The 18974-nt window shown below is 41.0% G+C and overlaps 1 protein-coding gene across 3 annotated transcripts in view; it reads right to left on the reverse strand.

Annotated features, from left to right (window-relative positions):
* Positions 1-18974, reverse strand: part of DPP10 (dipeptidyl peptidase like 10) — a 584313-nt gene that overhangs the window by 214402 nt on the left and 350937 nt on the right. Inside the window, exon 1 of one of the 3 annotated variants that reach the window (XM_081199703.1) lies at positions 18820-18842. The exons of the other annotated variants lie outside the window; for them this stretch is intronic. The gene's annotated coding sequence lies outside the window, so the exon portion shown is untranslated. Of the gene's footprint in view, positions 1-18819; positions 18843-18974 lie in introns of those variants that run through there. 3 annotated transcript variants of the gene reach the window in all.

The following is an 18974-nucleotide window of genomic DNA, read 5'->3' on the forward strand; positions in this document are numbered from 1 at the left end:
GGGATTGCTCTCCTCCGCGGAGGCTTGGGAGGCAAGCTGCACGCCCGCCAGCCATATGGTTGATGGGGTGCAGCTGACAGGTGTGCAGGAGGGAAAAGGGAGGCTGCCGGCAAAGCCGTGCAGCTCCCCCACTCGCTGGGGCGCCCCTGAGAGGCCAGTGCCCTGGCACAACATGCCAGTAAACCCAATGGGAAAGACGGCTCTGATAGAGTGTTAAACTAATTGTACCTTGGATGTAAATGCTCCACTACATTTAATATGAAACAGCTTTTCCTTCCTACTCAACCACTCCCGTAAATATTTGTTGAAGAAGATTTGGCTAAGGACTGAACAAACAGTCAAAATGTGTACCTTTATAGTGAACCTATAAGATACTTTTCCATTACTATGGAAGTAGTAAGAGAAAAATTAAGATATTCCCCAAATTATTGACAATTTTAGTACTTGGGTTTGAAATGTTGCACTGTAAATCTGAGGGAAAGTGTGATTTTATATGCATCCACAAAATGTGAAAGTGTAACAGAAATTCCACTAAACCTCTGGGAGAATAACACTCTGAAGGGAAGGATATTTTTTTTCCTTTTACATGCTGAAAAATGTTCCCATGTTGACATGATATATTGCTTTCCATGTGTTTTTTTCACAGGGTGTTTGTTATCTTGGCACATGTGCTGTTAAGATACTAGGTTACCATGGCAAGCACACATTTTTTATTGAACTTGGGGGTAAATAAAATAAAAAGATGTGCCATGTGTTGGCAACTCAAGTCAGCAATGCTTAAAAGCTGCAGTAAATTACACACTTAAAACTGGTTCAACTTTCACTTTTCCTAAATAAGAAACTTGACATGTTATATGGGAGGTGAGAAGTATCCCTGCCAAGTGCTTGTGGCTAAACTCTACTGTATTTAAACTGATTAGATTTTAAACATAATATTTAATGTTATATACACTGTATATACATAATACTGCGGCTATAAATAAATCTTACATATATACTTCTAATGAATGCATTACATGCAGTGAGAAGATTATTTTTCAGTTTTGTCTGGTGTGCACTTTCTTTTCAAAAGGAATTGAATTGTGATTTACAATACTACTTCTGCCTTACAAGTATTTTAAGTAATAATACAAACTTCAACAAATCTTTAAAAAATAAGACCAGTGTTCCATTGTGGGGGGGAGGGATTCATCTTTTACCAAGTGATCAATAAATTGGTCTATTCCTCTGTTTGCATATTTTATAACTCTGGCACTGTTTAAATTGTGTATATATTGTTCAGTTACAACAATTCAAAGTAATATGCCTAGGGATTCACATGATGGAGAAAATAGCTGGCTATATTTTAACTGAAAAATACTATGAGTAGTAGTAGTGGTAATAATAATTAATAATAATAATAATTTATTATTTATAACCTGCCCTTTTGGCTGGGTTTCCCCAGCCACTCTAGGTGGCTCCTGACAGAAGAAGAAGAAGAAGAAGAAGAAGAAGAAGAAGAAGAAGAAGAAGAAGAAGAAATAAAACATCAAACATTAACAACTTCCCTAAACAGAGCTGCCTTCAGGTCTTCTAAAAGTCATAGAGTTGTTCATTTCCTTGACATCTGATGGGAGGGCGTTCCACGGGGTGGGCTCCACTACCAAGAAGGCCCTCTGCCCCTCGCTTCTCACAATTAAGGAACCACCAGAAGGTTCTTGGAGCTGGACCTCAGTGTCCGTGCTGAACGACGGGGGTGGAGACACTCCTTCAGGTATACTGAAGGGGGAGCACCTTGATCAATGGAGGGCACTTTTCTTCTTAGCATATCCATGGCTGTTCTGGAGCAGGAATACTTTGTGACCTGAGAGCACAGTGACAACTGTATACAAGATGTATTATAAGAAATCCCTGTTATGTAAGAAATGCCCAATGTTCTATATATGAAGGCATTGGAAAGTGTGTCTCACAATCTGATAGTGGAGGGCAGGAAGGCAGCTCCACTGAGGCCCATGCTTATCCTTCCTGCAAAGCAACAGTATCCACATTGGAGTGAATTGTAGCCTAATAATTTGGAAAACAGAATACAGTTTACAGTGAATAATTGAGTGGCTACAGTGTTCTGACTGTAGTTTCAATCCAATCATGGTCTCATAGGGCAGCTTCTTCCAGTACGTTTTCTGCTTAGTACAGATATATAAACTGAGTGAAAATACAGTGGTACCTTGGGTTGCATACGCTTCAGGTTACATACGCTTCAGGTTACAGACTCCGCTAACCCAGAAATAGTACCTCAGGTTAAGAACTTTGCTTCAGGATGAGAACAGAAATCACGCGACGGTGGCGCAGCATCAGCAGGAGGCCCCCATTAGCTAAAGTGGTGCTTCAGGTTAAGAACAGTTTCAGGTTAAGAACAGATCTCCGGAACGAATTAAGTACTTAACCCGAGGTACCACTGTAGTGTTAATATTAATAAGCATGATAACTTAGTATTCAAGTGTATGTTGCATCTTTTCTAGGCTCATTAAAATAGCTGTTATTTAAACATGAAATATAGAATTGTAACTAATTTCATTCAAGCGCTGGTTAGCATGAGCTTCAATTGGGCTCTCTTTCTGCCCTTCCTCAAACTAGCTTTCCATTGGCTACATGGATACCACATTGGCCATATCTTACAAAGTCTGCCTTCCATGTATTCATCCCACTGTTCCCATCCCCCAGACTAAGTCCCTGCTCACAATGTATCAGTCCTTAAGGATGGTAAGTATTGTTAAGTATTTTGAATTTTCTTCCCCACTTTAAAAATGTATGTGGTCACCAACAGTGCTATTTTTCTAGAAAAGGAAAAGCTGGAACTCACCATGAATGCCTCCCTTGTTCTCTTATAATGGCAATGGAGCCCATCTGAGAGGTGCCAGAACTGTGTTCCCATTGAAAAAAAGCCCTGGTCACCAGTATGGTATTCAAAATTTAAATGTTGAATTGTATCCTGAACATGAATACCAAATTTTCATTTTGAACAGTCAAATAATGTCTATCAAGTTAGTACATAAAACTTACTCAGCCGTGGAACAAGAAGGAGGCAAATTGAAATTGCAGAGCTTTGAAAAATTAAAAAACAAAGTGAGAGATTGGCTTCATTATTATCAGATAATGGAGACATATAATTTGGATAAGAAAATTGGCTTCCAGGTGGAAAAGTCAAAATTAGAAACAGAACTGTTAGAACCCAAAACTAAGAACTTGTCAAGAATGTATAACTTGCTGTTGAAATGGAATACTCAGGATGAAACGGTCAAATCTGCTATGATTAAATGGGCACAAGACGTTGGACATAATATTATGTTTGCTGACTGGGAACAGTTGTGGACCACAGGTATGAAATTTACGGCATGTAATGCCCTAGGAGAGAATATTATGAAAATTATATACAGGTGGTACATGACCCCAGTCAAGCTTGCAAAAATCTATCATTTGCCTGACAATAAATGTTGGAAATGTAAAGAAACTGAAGGTACATTCTTTCACCTCTGGTGGACGTGCCCAAGGATTAAGGCTTTCTGGGAAATGATATATAATGAATTGAAAAAGGTATTTAAGTATACCTTCTTGAAGAAACCAGAGGCCTTTCTCCTGGGCATAGTCGGCCAATTGGTGCCAAAGAAGGATAGAACTTTTTTTATGTATGCTACAACAGCTGCAAGAATTCTCATTGCAAAGTATTGGAAGACACAAGATCTACCCACTTTGGAAGAATGGCAGATGAAGGTGATAGACTATATGGAATTGGCAGAAATGACTGGCAGAATCCGGGACCAGGAAGAAGAGTCGGTGGAAGAAGATTGGAAGAAATTTAAAGATTACTTACAGAAATATTGTAAAATGAATGAATGTTAGAATGATGTTGGATAGAAATTAAGTGGTTTCTAGCTGTAATGCTTTAAGAGAATATGAAACAAAGGTCTATAAATGGGTAAAAGCTTAATGGTAAGGATTTGCTGAACTAATAAATTTAAGTGGAATACAAAAAAGGGAGATATGAGGAGGTCCGGGGAAATAAGATTAAGGAAAATAAGAAATGGAAAATTAATGTGTTTTTAACTGTTTTTATTTTGCATTTTTATTTTTATTTTTCCATTTTTATTGTAATGTATGAAAAAATCTTAATAAATATCTTATAAAATAAAAAAAACTTACTCAGCCAATTTCCTAATGAGAGAATGCTTGGCCATTTATTATGAAATGATGTGTCAATGTATTCTTAAAATAGGTTCCAAATTTTAGAATATATTATAATATTTAATGTTCATAATAGTGATTTTGATAGCTATTGAATTAAGGTATGAATAGCATACCGTTTCCTTTTCTATTTTTCTTGTAACAGTTGGTTAGAACTGAAATACTCTTGTTTAGTAAATTAAATATCAGATAAAGTAGATGGCAAGCAGAACTAATTTTAACTTTAGTTAAATATTTTATCACGGGAACTGAGAGAAATAGTGAGTGAGAATGCGGTGGGAAGCAAAGAAGGAAGCACAATGGAATATCAGAATATACTGACATTGCATTCATTTTCAGAATCATCCCTAGCTCAATGTGAAGGACTATCATTATTTAAAGAGAATGAACAATGTGAGTAGATAGTTCTGGGACATTAGTGGGGTTCATAATTTGCCATAGCATGGAACTAACAATTACACTGCATGGAGGGTTTGGCAGATATTATTTCTGGCCTGCTGAATAGCAGCAGCAGAGGGAGTCCCCCTGTACCTGCCTTAGCTGTGGCCTGCTCCAGGTTGCAGCATCCAGAAGTCAGTAAGGGACACCCAGGGGGTTTGGGCTGGGCAAGTGGACTACACAAGGAACTTTCCTACACCATGTCTTTAGAGCTGAGCAAGGACTGTGGCACGACCCTTTGACCTCACCATCCACTCCTCCACCCTCAATTCTCAACCATTGATTTGGATGTATAATGGTTGCCAACTATTTATTAAATTTATATACTGCCCTTTTATATACTGCCCTATACCCGTAGGTCTCAGGTAGGCATTAGGCAGGATCCATAAGACAGAAACGGGAGATGCCTTGAGGATGTTGTACTATGGCAATATCCCTATTACGGAATTTTGTCCCGAAATATTACACACTTCATGTGCTGGAAATTTTGAACTACATTATCTGAAAAATATTAAGCGCTAAGTTCTCTTTTGTTTTCACTTTATCCCTTGATCACAAAAAGAGTATCAAAAACAATTTAGCAGATGTACTGAGATATTAGTACCAGAGAAGCTGTGGTGATCCACTTCTTAATCATGTTAAGGATGATTAAGGAAGTTCTTAGCTTCAGCTCCTAAGACAGTAGGCCATCCAATTGTCTTTTGTAATGGATAAATGCAGTAATTTATCATCATCAGTCACCATCAGCATTGTTCTTTTTTATTACCTTGTATTCATGAATATTATTCGATCTAGCTTAGTAGAACATAAAAGAACTGCATGTTTAAAAGTTAAAAGGGACAGATATTGAGACAGCTCATGTTTCATGGTTACTTGCATAGTCCCAAAAAGCAATACAGGCCTTATAATAGTGGAAATCTGCTATCACATTATGTCCAACTCTTGCAAGGATTCAAAAGAGTAACAGTGCATACCCTCCAACATTTGTAGCAGACTTTCTATCAAACTCCTTCAGTGCAAATATAATATATGAAACAAACTTTAAGAGGGAGATACAAAAGTTGGGTGTGCTGCAACAGTGTGAAAGAGAACACTCCCATTAGATAGGAACTAATGAAAAACAAAACCTGAATACCAAATCTAAATATGACTGTTATATTTCTAAACATTTGACTCAAAACAACAGTACCTTAGGGATTTAAAACAACAATATTCTATAAAAGTCTACATATTGCTTATGTTTATTCCTCTGCAGCAGATTCATTATAAGAGTGTGTTAAATTTACACTGCAGTCCAATGAATATTTACTCCGAATCAAGCCCCACTCAGACCAAAGAGGCTTATCAAGTAAGTGTCCATTGCAGCATTGATACAAAATTGGGGAAGGGGAGGGGGAGAGAAAAGGGAATGCTTTTTAAACCAAAGAATAATGATTCAACTTTAAACTTCCAAGATACTTGGTGCTCCTAAATATTATAAATTATATTTTGGCCAACAGAGCAAACTGGCATTTTAAATTAACTCGTTTTAATGTGGAAATAATGAAGGAAATGCATTGTGTTAACCACATGCTCATTGTTAATTGGTACTGTTTATATTTAACCTGAAGAAAGAAATGCAGTGCCCCTTTTATGATTCCCCTCCATCACAGTCTGTCTGTCTGTCTGTTTGTTTATCTGTCTGTCTGTCTGTCTGTCTGTCTGTCTCTCTCTCTCTCTCTCTCTCACACACACACACACAAACACACACACACAAAGATTCTTTCATTCTGCAGAGTCTTTCTGCATAGCACTGTCAGAGGAACAGAAACCAATTTGCTAGAAGCAAAAGAATGAGATATTATTTCCTTTGCATTTTGACTAGGCAAGTTGGGTTGAAATTTTCTTTTGGGAGAAAGAAGGCAATTGTAGGTAAATGAAGGGTCAAAAAGTCATGGGCAAGGACTAAAGCCCAAAAAGGCACCACAAACCAACCAAGTATCAAAAGCACAAAACTCAATAAAGTCACCCTGTATATTGTAGCTTTAATAAAAACCAGGTTTGCCACTGCAAAAATATTATTTGCACATTTTGTGAGAGTTTCTACCTATGTTGCATAAATCTGGAACAAGGACAACATGGTACCATGAATGCTTTACCAGGCACAAATACTAACTGGTAAGCTATCCACCCGCTTCTCTGCTAACATCAGCATATCCTCTTCTGTTAGTCATGATTGGGATATTCACCGCTACCACCTTTAGCTTGAAGGTGTGAAGAATCATCGCCTACTACACAGTAGTAATTTTTCATAATACCCAACATATATTATGATACTGTACATGGTTTTGTCTGAGATCTGAGTTATAAAAAATCAGGCAAGGGGTTATTTTTGTGAATGGAGAATAAGAAGAATTAGGACTTTCAATACACTTTTTTGTCAACAACAATATACACAAGCAAGCTGTACATAGCTTTGAGATACTACTTCAATTCTCCTTATCACTATTTGGGGAGTGATAGCTAGTGGTGTGTGTTCCACTAATGGAATGAATCTGTCAGTGGAATTAGAATTTTCAGTGATTCCTTCTCACCCTCAAATTAGGGAGGCAAATTAGGGGGAATACAAGGGAAATGCATGGGGAAAATCACTAAAAATTGTCTCACTCCCCCATTCCTATGACAGATGCTTTCTGTCAGCAGATATCCGTTGGATGCCATCCTTTATCAGTATAAAATCTTTTCACCTTGTACACCAGCAATTTCTGCCACACATCCTTAGACACGTTGCACCGAATCATCAAGCACACAGAAAGTTAGACAAAAATCTCTAAACCACCCACAGGCATCCAGATATAAGCTCTAAAGTATATAAGGAAATTTATTTTATTTGCCTCGTTTGTTTTATAGAAATTAGTGGGGTGTATCTTTTGCCAGAAAAGGGCTGTGATGAGAAGCCAAACAGATAGTTAGTAGCCATATTGCAGAGGGGAAAGGTAGAATATTTATGCAACAGCCATGATGAATCCTACCCATATAGGTAAAAGGTAAAGGACCCCTGGACAGTTAAGTCCAGTCAAAGGTGACTATGGGGTTGCGGCGCTAATCTTGTTTTCAGGCCGAGGGAGCCGGCATTTGTCCACAGTTTTCCGGGTCATGTGGCCAGCATGACTAAACTGCTACTGGAGCACGGAGGACCGTGATGAGTGCCAGAGTGCACAGAAACACTGTTTACCTTCCCACCACAGCAGTACCTATTTATCTACTTGCACGGACGTGCTTTCGAACTGCTAGGTTGGCAGGAGCTGGGACAGAGCAACAGGAGCTCACCCCGTTGCGGGGATTCAAACTGCCGACTTTCCAACCAGCAAGCCCAAGAGGCTCAGTGGTTTAGACCACAGTGCCACCCGCGTCCCTCATACCTATATACGAACATAGGAAGCTGTCTTATATGGAGTTAGACCATAGGTCCATCTAGCTCAGCTTAGTACTGACTAATGTGACCAGAAGCAGTTCTCCCAAGATTTCAGACATGAGCTTCTCCCTGCCCTACCTGGAGATGCTGCAGGTGGAATCTTGAACCTCCTGCATTCCAAGCAGATGCTCTACCACTGAACTCTGGAGATATTAAACTAGATGACCCAGGTGACCTTTGAATCCTCATTGCTTTTTGACAACCTATGCTTTTTCATGCTGATACCCATTAACTTTTAAACTTTTAAGACTCTAAAATGTGTCTGAAAGTATACAGTCATTTGTCAAGAAATACATGATTTATGGCAGAAGGAGCTATTAAAACATTCATTTGATCTATGAATGTTTTTAATATTTCATTCCAGTCCTTTAAAGCTGCTGGGTCTACTTCTATTCTTGTAGTAACACGATTAATGGAAGAACTTGTTCACATATTTAAAAGTCCTAGTAAGCTGTAATTCATAGACTTGAATTAAGAAATACAAAGTTTTAATATTTAGGTTTCTAGAACGGAAATTCACCTTTGGTAGGAAATGTAACCACAATATCAGGATTTGTCCTTCTAAATAAAAATGTTTTGTCTACTATTATTTATTTTCACAACCTATACCTACAGTGGTACCTCGGGTTAAGTACTTAATTCGTTCTGGAGGTCTGTTCTTAACCTGAAACTGTTCTTAACCTGAAGCACCACTTTAGCTAATGGGGCCTCCCGCTGCCGCCACGCCGCCGGAGTGCGATTTCTGTTCTCATCCTGAAGCAAAGTTCTTAACCCGAGGCAATATTTCTGGGTTAGCAGAGTCTGTAACCTGAAGCGTATGTAACCTGAAGCATTTACCCAAGGTACCACTGTATCACAAATTACTATCTATTTTTTTAAAAAACCAATATTTTATATAAAGCTGAGTAATATTACTAGTGAAATATCCAGTAAGATAGAAAATACAGCGGGTGGGAAGGAGGAATGCAAATACAGTTTTGCTTATGTACTGGAATATTGCTTCTTGTTTCAAGCATATGCAAATATAAAATAAAATCAAGCCAACCACATAGAAACAGTTCCTAAGGCAATTGTTAACCAAGCTGAATTGTTACACACAGTAGTGAAAGTATTGAATCAGGCAAAGTGGTACACGCAGTATTCAATCATGCAGGCCTGCTAAGAAGCAAACAGCGGCAGCAGCAGCAACAACAACCCTCAACATCAAGTACATATTATAAAATGTCAAGTTTCTGTGTTACCAAGCAGCTCAATATTAATTCCTAGTGAATAATACAAAAAAGTTATTAGATACAATCTTATTAAATAAGATTAATTAATATTTTTGTGATTTTTGTGTGCATGTTTGCAGGGGTCATTTAATAGATTATTTGTTTTATATAAATAGGCCTGTGGTTGAATCTACCAAAGCTCTTTTTCTTTTTGAAAAACTTTTTATTGAGTTTTATAAATGAGGATCATAGGGATAGGTAAGGGATAATAAACAGTACAAAAAAATAGAAAAAGTTTTCACATGTCATTTGTATATCACAAAAATAGCACAATAATTTTGCAGCAATGTCTATGACACATGGTTCATTATTAGTAGTCAATGGTCTTGGTTTGTGAATTGGTTTAAACTAAAACAATAACAAAGGGGAAACAAGATAGAACAGAGTTAACATAACAATCAACACACATAGCCAAACACCTTATCAGGAGCCCTTGTGGTTGTGCTTAGATTAAGTAATAGTTTTTTTCCTCTTAGGTTACTAATGAAACAATATAAAGTGTTGGTATATTGATGAACATGGGAGGGGGGTTCAAAGCGAAGATCATAATTAAGGTTAAGATTCAAATTTAGACCTAGCAGAGCTCTTTTTATGTTTGTATGTATTTAAGGGGGAAAGGGATTTTTTTGCCCCCCCAAAAGCCCACATACCCACCTGAAAATGTGTTCTAAAGCAGTGTTTCCCAACCTTTTTTGGGCAAAGGCACACTTGTTTCATGAAAAAAATCTCGAGGCACACCACCATTACAGCCCCGTGACGTCAGCGCGCAGCGTCATGCCGGGAGGGACATGAATTGCTAGCAAATTACATAATCACCTCCTTGAGGGCTGGCTTATCTTCTCCGAAGGCAGAACCCCATTAATTAACAGCACAGACTCACACCATAGCCAAGACGAGGGGGGAAAACCTCAGTCATGCACAGTCATGCACATGTGGGGGCTAAATGAGGACGAAGACCGGGCAGAGAGCAGGGTTCAAATCACCCCACCTGGCCAGGACAATCCCTGGGTGCTCCCTTGGGCCACTCGCCGGACCCACCTCGCAGGGCTGTTGTTGCGAGGATAACACGGGGAGAACCACGCGCGCCCCCGGGAGCTCCTTGGAGGAGAAAGCGGGCGATGAATGCAATGCACGAAATATATGAGAGGCAACCAGGTTTTGCAGGTGAGGGGCCCCCGCCAGCCTCCGCTTCCAACACCCGGCGCAACGACGCCGAAGTTTCCCCCCGGGCTTGGCTCGGGGAGCAGCGCTGCTCCCCCCCGGCTCCCCTTCGCCCTCCCGGCTCTCTCTCCCACCCACTGGGGACCCCCCTCATCTGCCAAGTCCGGAGCACCGGTGGAAGTTGCATGCATGCATGCAGGGCGCCCCGTTGCCATTGCATTGCACTGCACTCCATGCAACGCCTGCACGCATGCATTGCCTTGCACGCCCGCCAAGGGGTCTCCCCGCGGTCCGATGCGTCCCCTCCGGCGCGGATGCAGCATTGAAAAATAAACCCCCCCGACGCAGCCCTACCTGGGGGGCAGCCTCCGCCTCCGCCGCTCCGCCTCCGCGGGGATCCCCGGGCTCCATCCTGCCACCCGATCTCCGCGGGGGCGCAGGCAGGCTGCGCGGGGTCTGCGCGGAAGAGCCCCTGCCCGCCCGGCCGCCGCCGCTGCGCTCATTCCATGGCCGGGAGAAGAGCGCTTCAAACAAAACGCCCGGCCCACCAGGCCATGCTGGGAAACGTAGTTTGCGCACCCCGCGCGGGCGCGGAGCCCAAGGGCGAGGGGACTACGGATCCCGGCAGCCCCCATGCCGGGGACGGAGGGGGAGAGGCCGGGTGCAGGGATGGAGGGACGGGTGGGCGAGCGAGTGAGTGAGTGGCAGCCGCCAAGCCTTGGCCGAGAGCCAGGAAGGGCCTCCCCGGAGGAGGAGGAGGAGGGAGGCGCAGAGCGGGAGGGAGGGAGGGAACCCCAGGGGTCATCTAGTGACGGCGCCCCAATCGAAAATTTGACTTTAAAAAAAAAAATCGAATTTTTTAATTTTTCCCGCGGCACACCAGGCAACATCTCGCGGCACACTAGTGTGCCGCGGAACAGTGGTTGGGAAACACTGTTCTAAAGGATTGGAAGCTCCTCCAGAACAGTGCATGAGTCTGTAGGGGAAGGGGAGATTGACAGAAATTTCATCCCCTTCTGCTTCAATGTGCAGGAGTGTTTGCTGGTTCATATCCCCTTCCATTTGTAGAAGCGTTACTCTGGATTTAAACCAGTGTAACTTGTTGCGAATGTATTTTGAAATGCCCTTGGATTGTGACTGAGAAATGGTTTATGAATGGATTTAAATCTTTGTCACGCAAACCTATCCAACCATAACTCAATGCACAGCTGTAAAAACACAGCATTAAGGTTAATGGGAAATAAAGCTGCAGCGTTGAGCAACAGTTTTGCTTAATACCAGTTGATATCATCCCACAATGGTAGCTGTTGGTGACAAGTCTTAGTTCAGTTGTACTAATCCAAACAGTCTTGGTAGGTTGTCACAGGTTGTGAAGTTGTATTGGTGTCAAACAAAATACTTATCTGAACACTGGAATTCTTCATCCCATAAGTCCCATAGAAATGGAGTTCTTACGTAATTTATTTTGATTCAGTTGTGAAGGAATTCTTGAACAAAGTAGAAAAGGTTCTCTAAAGTTCTGAACACTGTTAAAAGATTTTTGGTTCATTGCATGCAATTATTTTGTAGGAGTAAGTTCTCTGACATGAGGTTTTTGTTCATGTGGTTTATCCTACCTGCCCCTTTGGGTCTGCTTGCAAGAGCAATTATTATGAGTGTCATGGAATGGCATTATGCCTCTGGAACCATGGAAGTTGCAGACTTGATGAAGCCTGATGACATATCCAGGCTATTCATTGCATTTCAACCTAGTAAATTATTCACTTGAATAGCAAGCACATCGGCAGTAGGACTGACTATGAGGCTCTTGACTTCATAGTGCATGAAGGTAATAACAAGCTGGGTATCATTTTAGTGTGAAACTACCACAAAGCATTGGGGCATAGGAGAGAACCCTCATCCAGTAGGCAGGATTCAACTAACAAGCCTTCTCAGAGGAAGCCCATGCAAAGACTTCTGCTAGTATAAGCACGGAAGAGAGTTTAGGAGAACCCCTAAAACAGTATATGGGAGGGAGGAGAGGGCAAATCGTTCCATCAGGCAAGCAGAAATGTGCTGATAGAGCTATGTGCTTAGCACTACAGTGGTACCTCGGGTTAAGTACTTAATTCATTCCAGAGATCTGTTCTTAACCTGAAACTGTTCTTAACCTGAAGCACCACTTTAGCTAATGGGGCCTCCTGCTGCTGCTGCGCCGCCGGAGCACAATTTCTCTTCTCATCCTGAAGCAAAGTTCTTAACTCGAGGTACTATTTCTGGGTTAGCGGAGTCTCTAACCTGAAGTGTATGTAACCTGAAGCATATGTAACCCAAGGTACCACTGAACACTGAATTCCTCCTATAGAAAGACAGACGGAAATTTGTTGTTTGCTTATGTCTCTATTGGTTCCATGAAGAAAGAAAGACAGGATAGAATTTTTAAAAAAGAAATTAAAAATTATGATATTTGTAAACAACAAATTACTGTGTGTGTGTGGAGGGAGGGAGAGAGAGAGAAAGAGAAAGAAAAAGGGAGAAAGAGAATGAAAGCCTTGAGTTATGAATGAATCCTATGCCCAAAGAACATACAATGTATATTTCACATGCTATGGAAATCTGCCTAAAATATGTATAAAATGTATGCAAATTTGATATTATCATTAGGATCCATTAGAATAGATTACTCGTATCAATGAACTGAATGCTTGTTTATTTTTAATCTTCAGATAGTTTGCATAAACAGCAAAAACCTCTACAAGATGGTACCGCTTAACTGCTTTTTTGTAAACAAACTAGTCTCTCACAGTGTTCATACCTGTAGGGATTATGTGAGTATTCTCATCTGTGGCAAAATAGAAGCATTCATCAACTAGCACCCCACATGGGTACATTATATTGAATGGCTGTAGTTTCTCTTATGCTCATTAGGGGCTATTGTTTGATATATTGTGGAAAGTTGCTAGAAGTGAGAGGCGGATAAATGCCATCTGATGAATTCTTCAAGCAGATTTGAGGAAGGTTAATTTAGGTTCAGAAAGAAGCATTTAGGTATTCTATGGTTTTTTAAAAAATAATTCAGTTAAAGTCGGAGATGTAAAACAGGATGAGCTGACTTTTTGTGTATGTGAAATGTTATTGTGACATCTGGGATGTATTGCCAGAGTGTGGGTGTATTGGGGGGACAGAAAATTGGCATTTTCTCCAATTTTCAGCATTTCTCTCTCTCTCTCTCTCTCTCTCTCTCTCTCTCTCTCTCTCACACACACACACACACACACACACACACACACACCTCTACATGCATTCTCTGTACCTTTTTAGTCTTAAATCTGGCATGGAATGTGGTATCCTAGGAACCTCAGTTTTCATTTGAGGGTGGGGGAGAGGAGAGGACAATAGCCATGCTTTCCTGCTCTTATGGCTTTCCAGAAAATCTTGCATTCATTTGAGCCACGGCTGCAGATGGCTAAAAACAAACAGTTGAGTTTGACAGTGACCTGCAAGTATATTTCAGGAGCCTCAACAGTTTGTGATTTTTTCCCCTATGTTTTTTTTTCATTTTCTTATATTCTTAACAGATGAAAGGATAAATCCCTGCTGGGATTCTATAGTTTTCCTCTCTGTACTTCGTGGTCATAGCAAAATTGGATTTTGAAGAAAATACATGTGAGTAGTTATTCCACACATGGTTATAGCACTGACATGTGAAGGGATATTTAGAGAACAAAACAGATGCCAGTTTTGCCAACTTCCCTGAATGCGAGCACATCTGTGTGTGCCATTTCAGGAAAAGGGGGCATGAGTGTGCACATCCTTCATCTTCACCAACTCCACTTATCCCACTATCACTCTGAGCAGAAGGAGTTTACTAGATAGGAAGTGTGCACATACCTCATCTTCTGTAATGGCCTGGCATGGTATGAGAGAGGGGAGTAATTTTGTGAACCCCAAATATATGGAAACTGGAACTACCGGTACCTGGGGAAGGATTGTGTCACATGTCTAAATAAAACCAAGAAATTTTCTTGAGCCCTGGGGTAAAATTCAAATGCAGAAGGGAGAACCTGTCTGTTTGCATAAATCTAACTTGGTGGATCAAGCTGCAAGGGGAAACAAGTAGTATTTGGGATTGAACCAAGAAATGGTGTATGGGAAGATTAAACCAATCCCAGTGCTATTGCCCTGATCCAAACTGGCCACTCCACTGATACAATCAATAATATTGCCTGTATTTTTCTTTTCAGGAGATGTAATCACATAACTCCTTCTGTCACATCCAATAATTTGTGTGACATCTAATCATTTGTACCTAAGTGATTCCACGTTCTCATGCTCCTGTGAGAGCAAAAAAATTTCTTTCTACCATTGATAATCATATGAATCACTACAAGTTTCTAACTAAACCCTAGTCATCTTCCCTGCTCCCAAGTAAAATCTCAAATCTCTTTACACTTGGGTGTTTGAGTCATTTAATCGTTTTAGTTGTTCTTGTCTGTACTTTCCATGAGATGTGTAAACTATTGTTTTCCAAATATGTCAAGAGCAAGAAGTTCTATTTGGATACTTTGGAGAGCAATGGGGAATGGGTATTTAAACCTCTCTTGCCTAACCATTTTCCTAGTCTAAAGTGTGCTGCCATTACTTTCACAGGGGGAAACATACCTTATGTTTTTCCCTGCATAGTTAATGGTAGCTTCAGCAGCTTTGGTGAGTGAGAAAGCACAATTTAAATGATGGAAATGGTGTTGGGAAAGCACCTGCTTTCACAGCATAATTTTCTGCTCTTCAAAGTAGCAGTGAAAATCCTCATCACGGATCTCTGGCTGCTGGAAAAGTTCAGCTGGCAGAGCATGAGACTCTTGATCACAGGGTTATGGGTTTGAATCCCACCTTGGGCAAAAGATTCCAGCATTGCAGGGGTTTGGACTAGATGAACATCATGGTCCTTTCCAACTCTACAATTCTAAGATTCTATGTCTAGCTTGGCCCTAAATAAGCTTTTTATTAATGAAACAACATACTGACTTAGTATGTTCAGTTAGTTATCTAGCACGGGTCTAACATCTGACTTCCATCAGCATATATATTTTATGGGAATAAAAAGTGATGGACTTTACATTTTGCATTTATTTACTGTAAATCACAGCTGATATTTAACCCAGCCCTGCAGGGGTACCAACTTGAATAAAATATTGGGGGAGCCAGTAAACCCCACTCTGCATAATCAGTCACATGACATGGCGTGCACACACTATTTTAATGACAATCCCCATCTACTGGAGTGGCAGCTCCCTCAAATATTTTATTGGGAGAGCAAAGGGAGTTGGCTCCTACAAAGCCCTGGGAGATACTCCTTTGAGGAACTCAACTATTCTGCTTGCGATTTCACCTTTCTGAATAATATCACCAACTAGGCAGGTTATTTCAGTGTGAATACTATTTTTCCTCCCTATTTCTATCTAATACAGAAGAAAGCAATAGCAGTAATGCTGTTTTTTATGTTTATACAGTGGTACCTCGGGTTAAGAACTTAATTCGTTCCGGAGGCCCGTTCTTAACCTGAAAGTGTTCTTAACCTGAGGTACTACTTTAGCTAATGGGGCCTCCCACTGCCACCGCTGCCATGTGATTTCTGTTCTCATCCTGAAGCAAAGTTCTTAACCTGAGTACTATTTCTGGGTTAGCAGAGTCTGTAACCTGAAGCGTCTGTAACCCAAGGTACCATTGTACATGGATTTACCAGCAAAATAGTAACTGGACTCAAGTTGTGAGTGTTTACTGATCTGCAGAAGCTGAAAGTTACCGTATATGCATGTTATACATAGGAAGCTGCCTTATACCAAGTCAGACAATTGTTCTATCTTATCTGACACTCACCAGTAGTGGTTCTCCAGGGATTCAAGCAGGAGTCCCTCCTCCAGCCCAACCAGAGATTGAAGCTTGGACCTTTTGCAAATGCTGTACTATGAACTACAGCCCTTCACATTACATTGAGACACCTGTGTCCGAATGCTGCCACAGCTAGGCATTAGTCACTACATGGCCTAGGCAAAAGTGACAGCTGCTTAGCTTGAAAAATGGAAGTGTGACCAACATAGCAATGCAAGGACAGCAGTGAGTAAGATGAGATTTTAGCAGGACAGGCTGCAAACCCAATTAAATTAATTACAAGGAACAAAAGTAGTAATATTTTATTCAATACAGAACTCTGTAAAATTTCAAAAAGCCACATGAATCTGTCCTCCACATAAGCATTAAGCACTGACTGAAATAACCCAATCACCCTCTCCCAAACAAGTTTAATTAATGCATTGATTTTACTCAGAACATTAAAAGACTTCTCACAACAAAGCTGCAACTTACTAATTAAGTTTAGTGTTTCAGAAAACAATGCCATGTAATTTGAGATAGAGGGCCACACTTAAAAATCTAACTTGGGCATTACCTTTCTGTGAATAAAGCAGAAAAGAAACTAAATAGGTAGTCAGTGCAAGATCTTCTACTGAGAAAATTGACATTATAAAACATACTGAATATGTAGTAAATGTTATATAGAGAGACAGAGATATATAAATCTTGTCCAATAGTTTTCACAAATACAATGGGGGGGGGAATCTTATTGCAAGTTGAAATATGTTTTGTGAAAAACATTCATTTTACTTGTCATTATTAGCCATACATGGCTTAGAGCAGATGTGCCTATGTCAATCTCCAATATGTTCCCCCTCTTCCTCCCACTTTCTCAAACTCTGCAATGCCTTTCGAGGTAGTGTCATGGGTTAATGAAAAGAAGTGTGGGGGGGTGCCTGGAGAACTCACAGGAAAACTGACAGCTAATGAAACAGTTTCTGTGATTCGTGAGCTACTGTAAGATACAGCTGCTTACTGTAATGAAACCTAAGATATGTGAATACTGAAAGGATATATCTGTAAACAGACATTCCCATCTTGACCACACTTTACAGTTCAGAAGCAAAGTGCTCCAAATTGCTCCTTTCCACCTTAAAAATGGTAGAGACATCTTAGTGCTCCAGGCAGTAAGATTTACTAATATAAACATGAAGCGTCCCAGAAAAAAAGGGCGGGGGGAGATAAATATGTATAAGTTAGAAGTCATGATATGAAGTACAGTTTTGACAACTGAATACTTTGTAATTGCTTTGTTTAGTAAAAAAAATAAAATACCACTACAGTATCTCTGTAGCATGGCAGTGAATACTTTTGCAAGTGTTAACCAGGAGCAAAGGACAAGCAGCAATGATGAAAACCCCAAACGGAGCTCTAGAGAATCAATAACATTTTCCTTCTGTTTCTTGTTGCGGGTATTGGGCTGGCACAAGTTTCTGCATCTCGCTCCCAAATCTCTCTCTACACACACCAGTTTATTTCACTCCTTTCATCCCTGCTTCTGGCAACAGAGTAACTGACAAGCAGAGAGAATTTCACAGATTCCTTGTGTCTATACTGAGCGCACAGCACCATCTCTGGTAACACCAGCCAGCCTTTTCTCCTCTCTAGAATGCCACTATTAACCAGTGACCTGATAGCTGGCAGCCTCTTCTGAGGGCCATTAATTGATGTAAACACAACGCATCTATAAAAAGCCTGCACATTTTCTGTCTTTGTTTAGTGCAACTTGCGGAGAAAAAGAAGCCCACAACCAAAGACAGAAAACCAAGGGAGAACAGCAAACATTCCTTAGGATGACAACAGAAGGCTCTGAATATGATGGTCTGCATTCTTCCTCATCTCCCTGAATTTCCTAGTGCTGTGTCTTCTCCTCCCCCTCTGCACCTGTACAGCCATATCATCTCTCTCTTGCACACACCTATTACTTCATCCGATAGTCTTTTCCAAAGAGGAGTATAACACTGGACTCTTGTCTTCAGACCTCTGCATCTTTTCCCTTCTCGCCATCGAAGCCAAAAGCCTTCTGTTTCCCTTTGACTACACCCTCCCCTCCCCCACCAAATCTTCTCTGCCCCATAAAGGTCAGTGGGTTGTACTGTTATTAGATGCATCTAAAAGCAGGGCTCCAGGGCTCCCTTTAGGACTTTGCCTGCCCAAGAGGGAGATGCACGCAGGTTCCCTTCCTCCCCTCTCAGGCCATGGCTCCCTTTCCCACCCCACCCCACCCACCTCACCTCCTTCCCCTAGCCATTGCCCGCCAATCCCCCCCACACATCACTTGCAGCCTGGCTGAAAGGATCCTTTCCGCACGCATAAGCAACAGTCTCCGCCAAGTGGGAAAGTCTTCTTTTCCAGGGAAAGAGGCGGCAGCAGCAGAAGCAACAGCACCTGGCCCCATATTGTGCCTTCCTGGACGCTGATGCTCGCGCGCCAAAGCGGACTCTCATCTCTGTTTCTTCTTCCTCCCCCCAATTATTTGCCACAACTTGGGCTGCCATGCTAGTCCTCAATGGGCAGGAAATGGTGGACGAAAGTCACCCCCC

This window comes from Podarcis bocagei (genome assembly GCF_964188305.1).
Source record: "Podarcis bocagei genome assembly, chromosome: 1".
In the NCBI taxonomy this organism is placed as follows: Eukaryota; Metazoa; Chordata; class Lepidosauria; order Squamata; family Lacertidae; genus Podarcis; species Podarcis bocagei.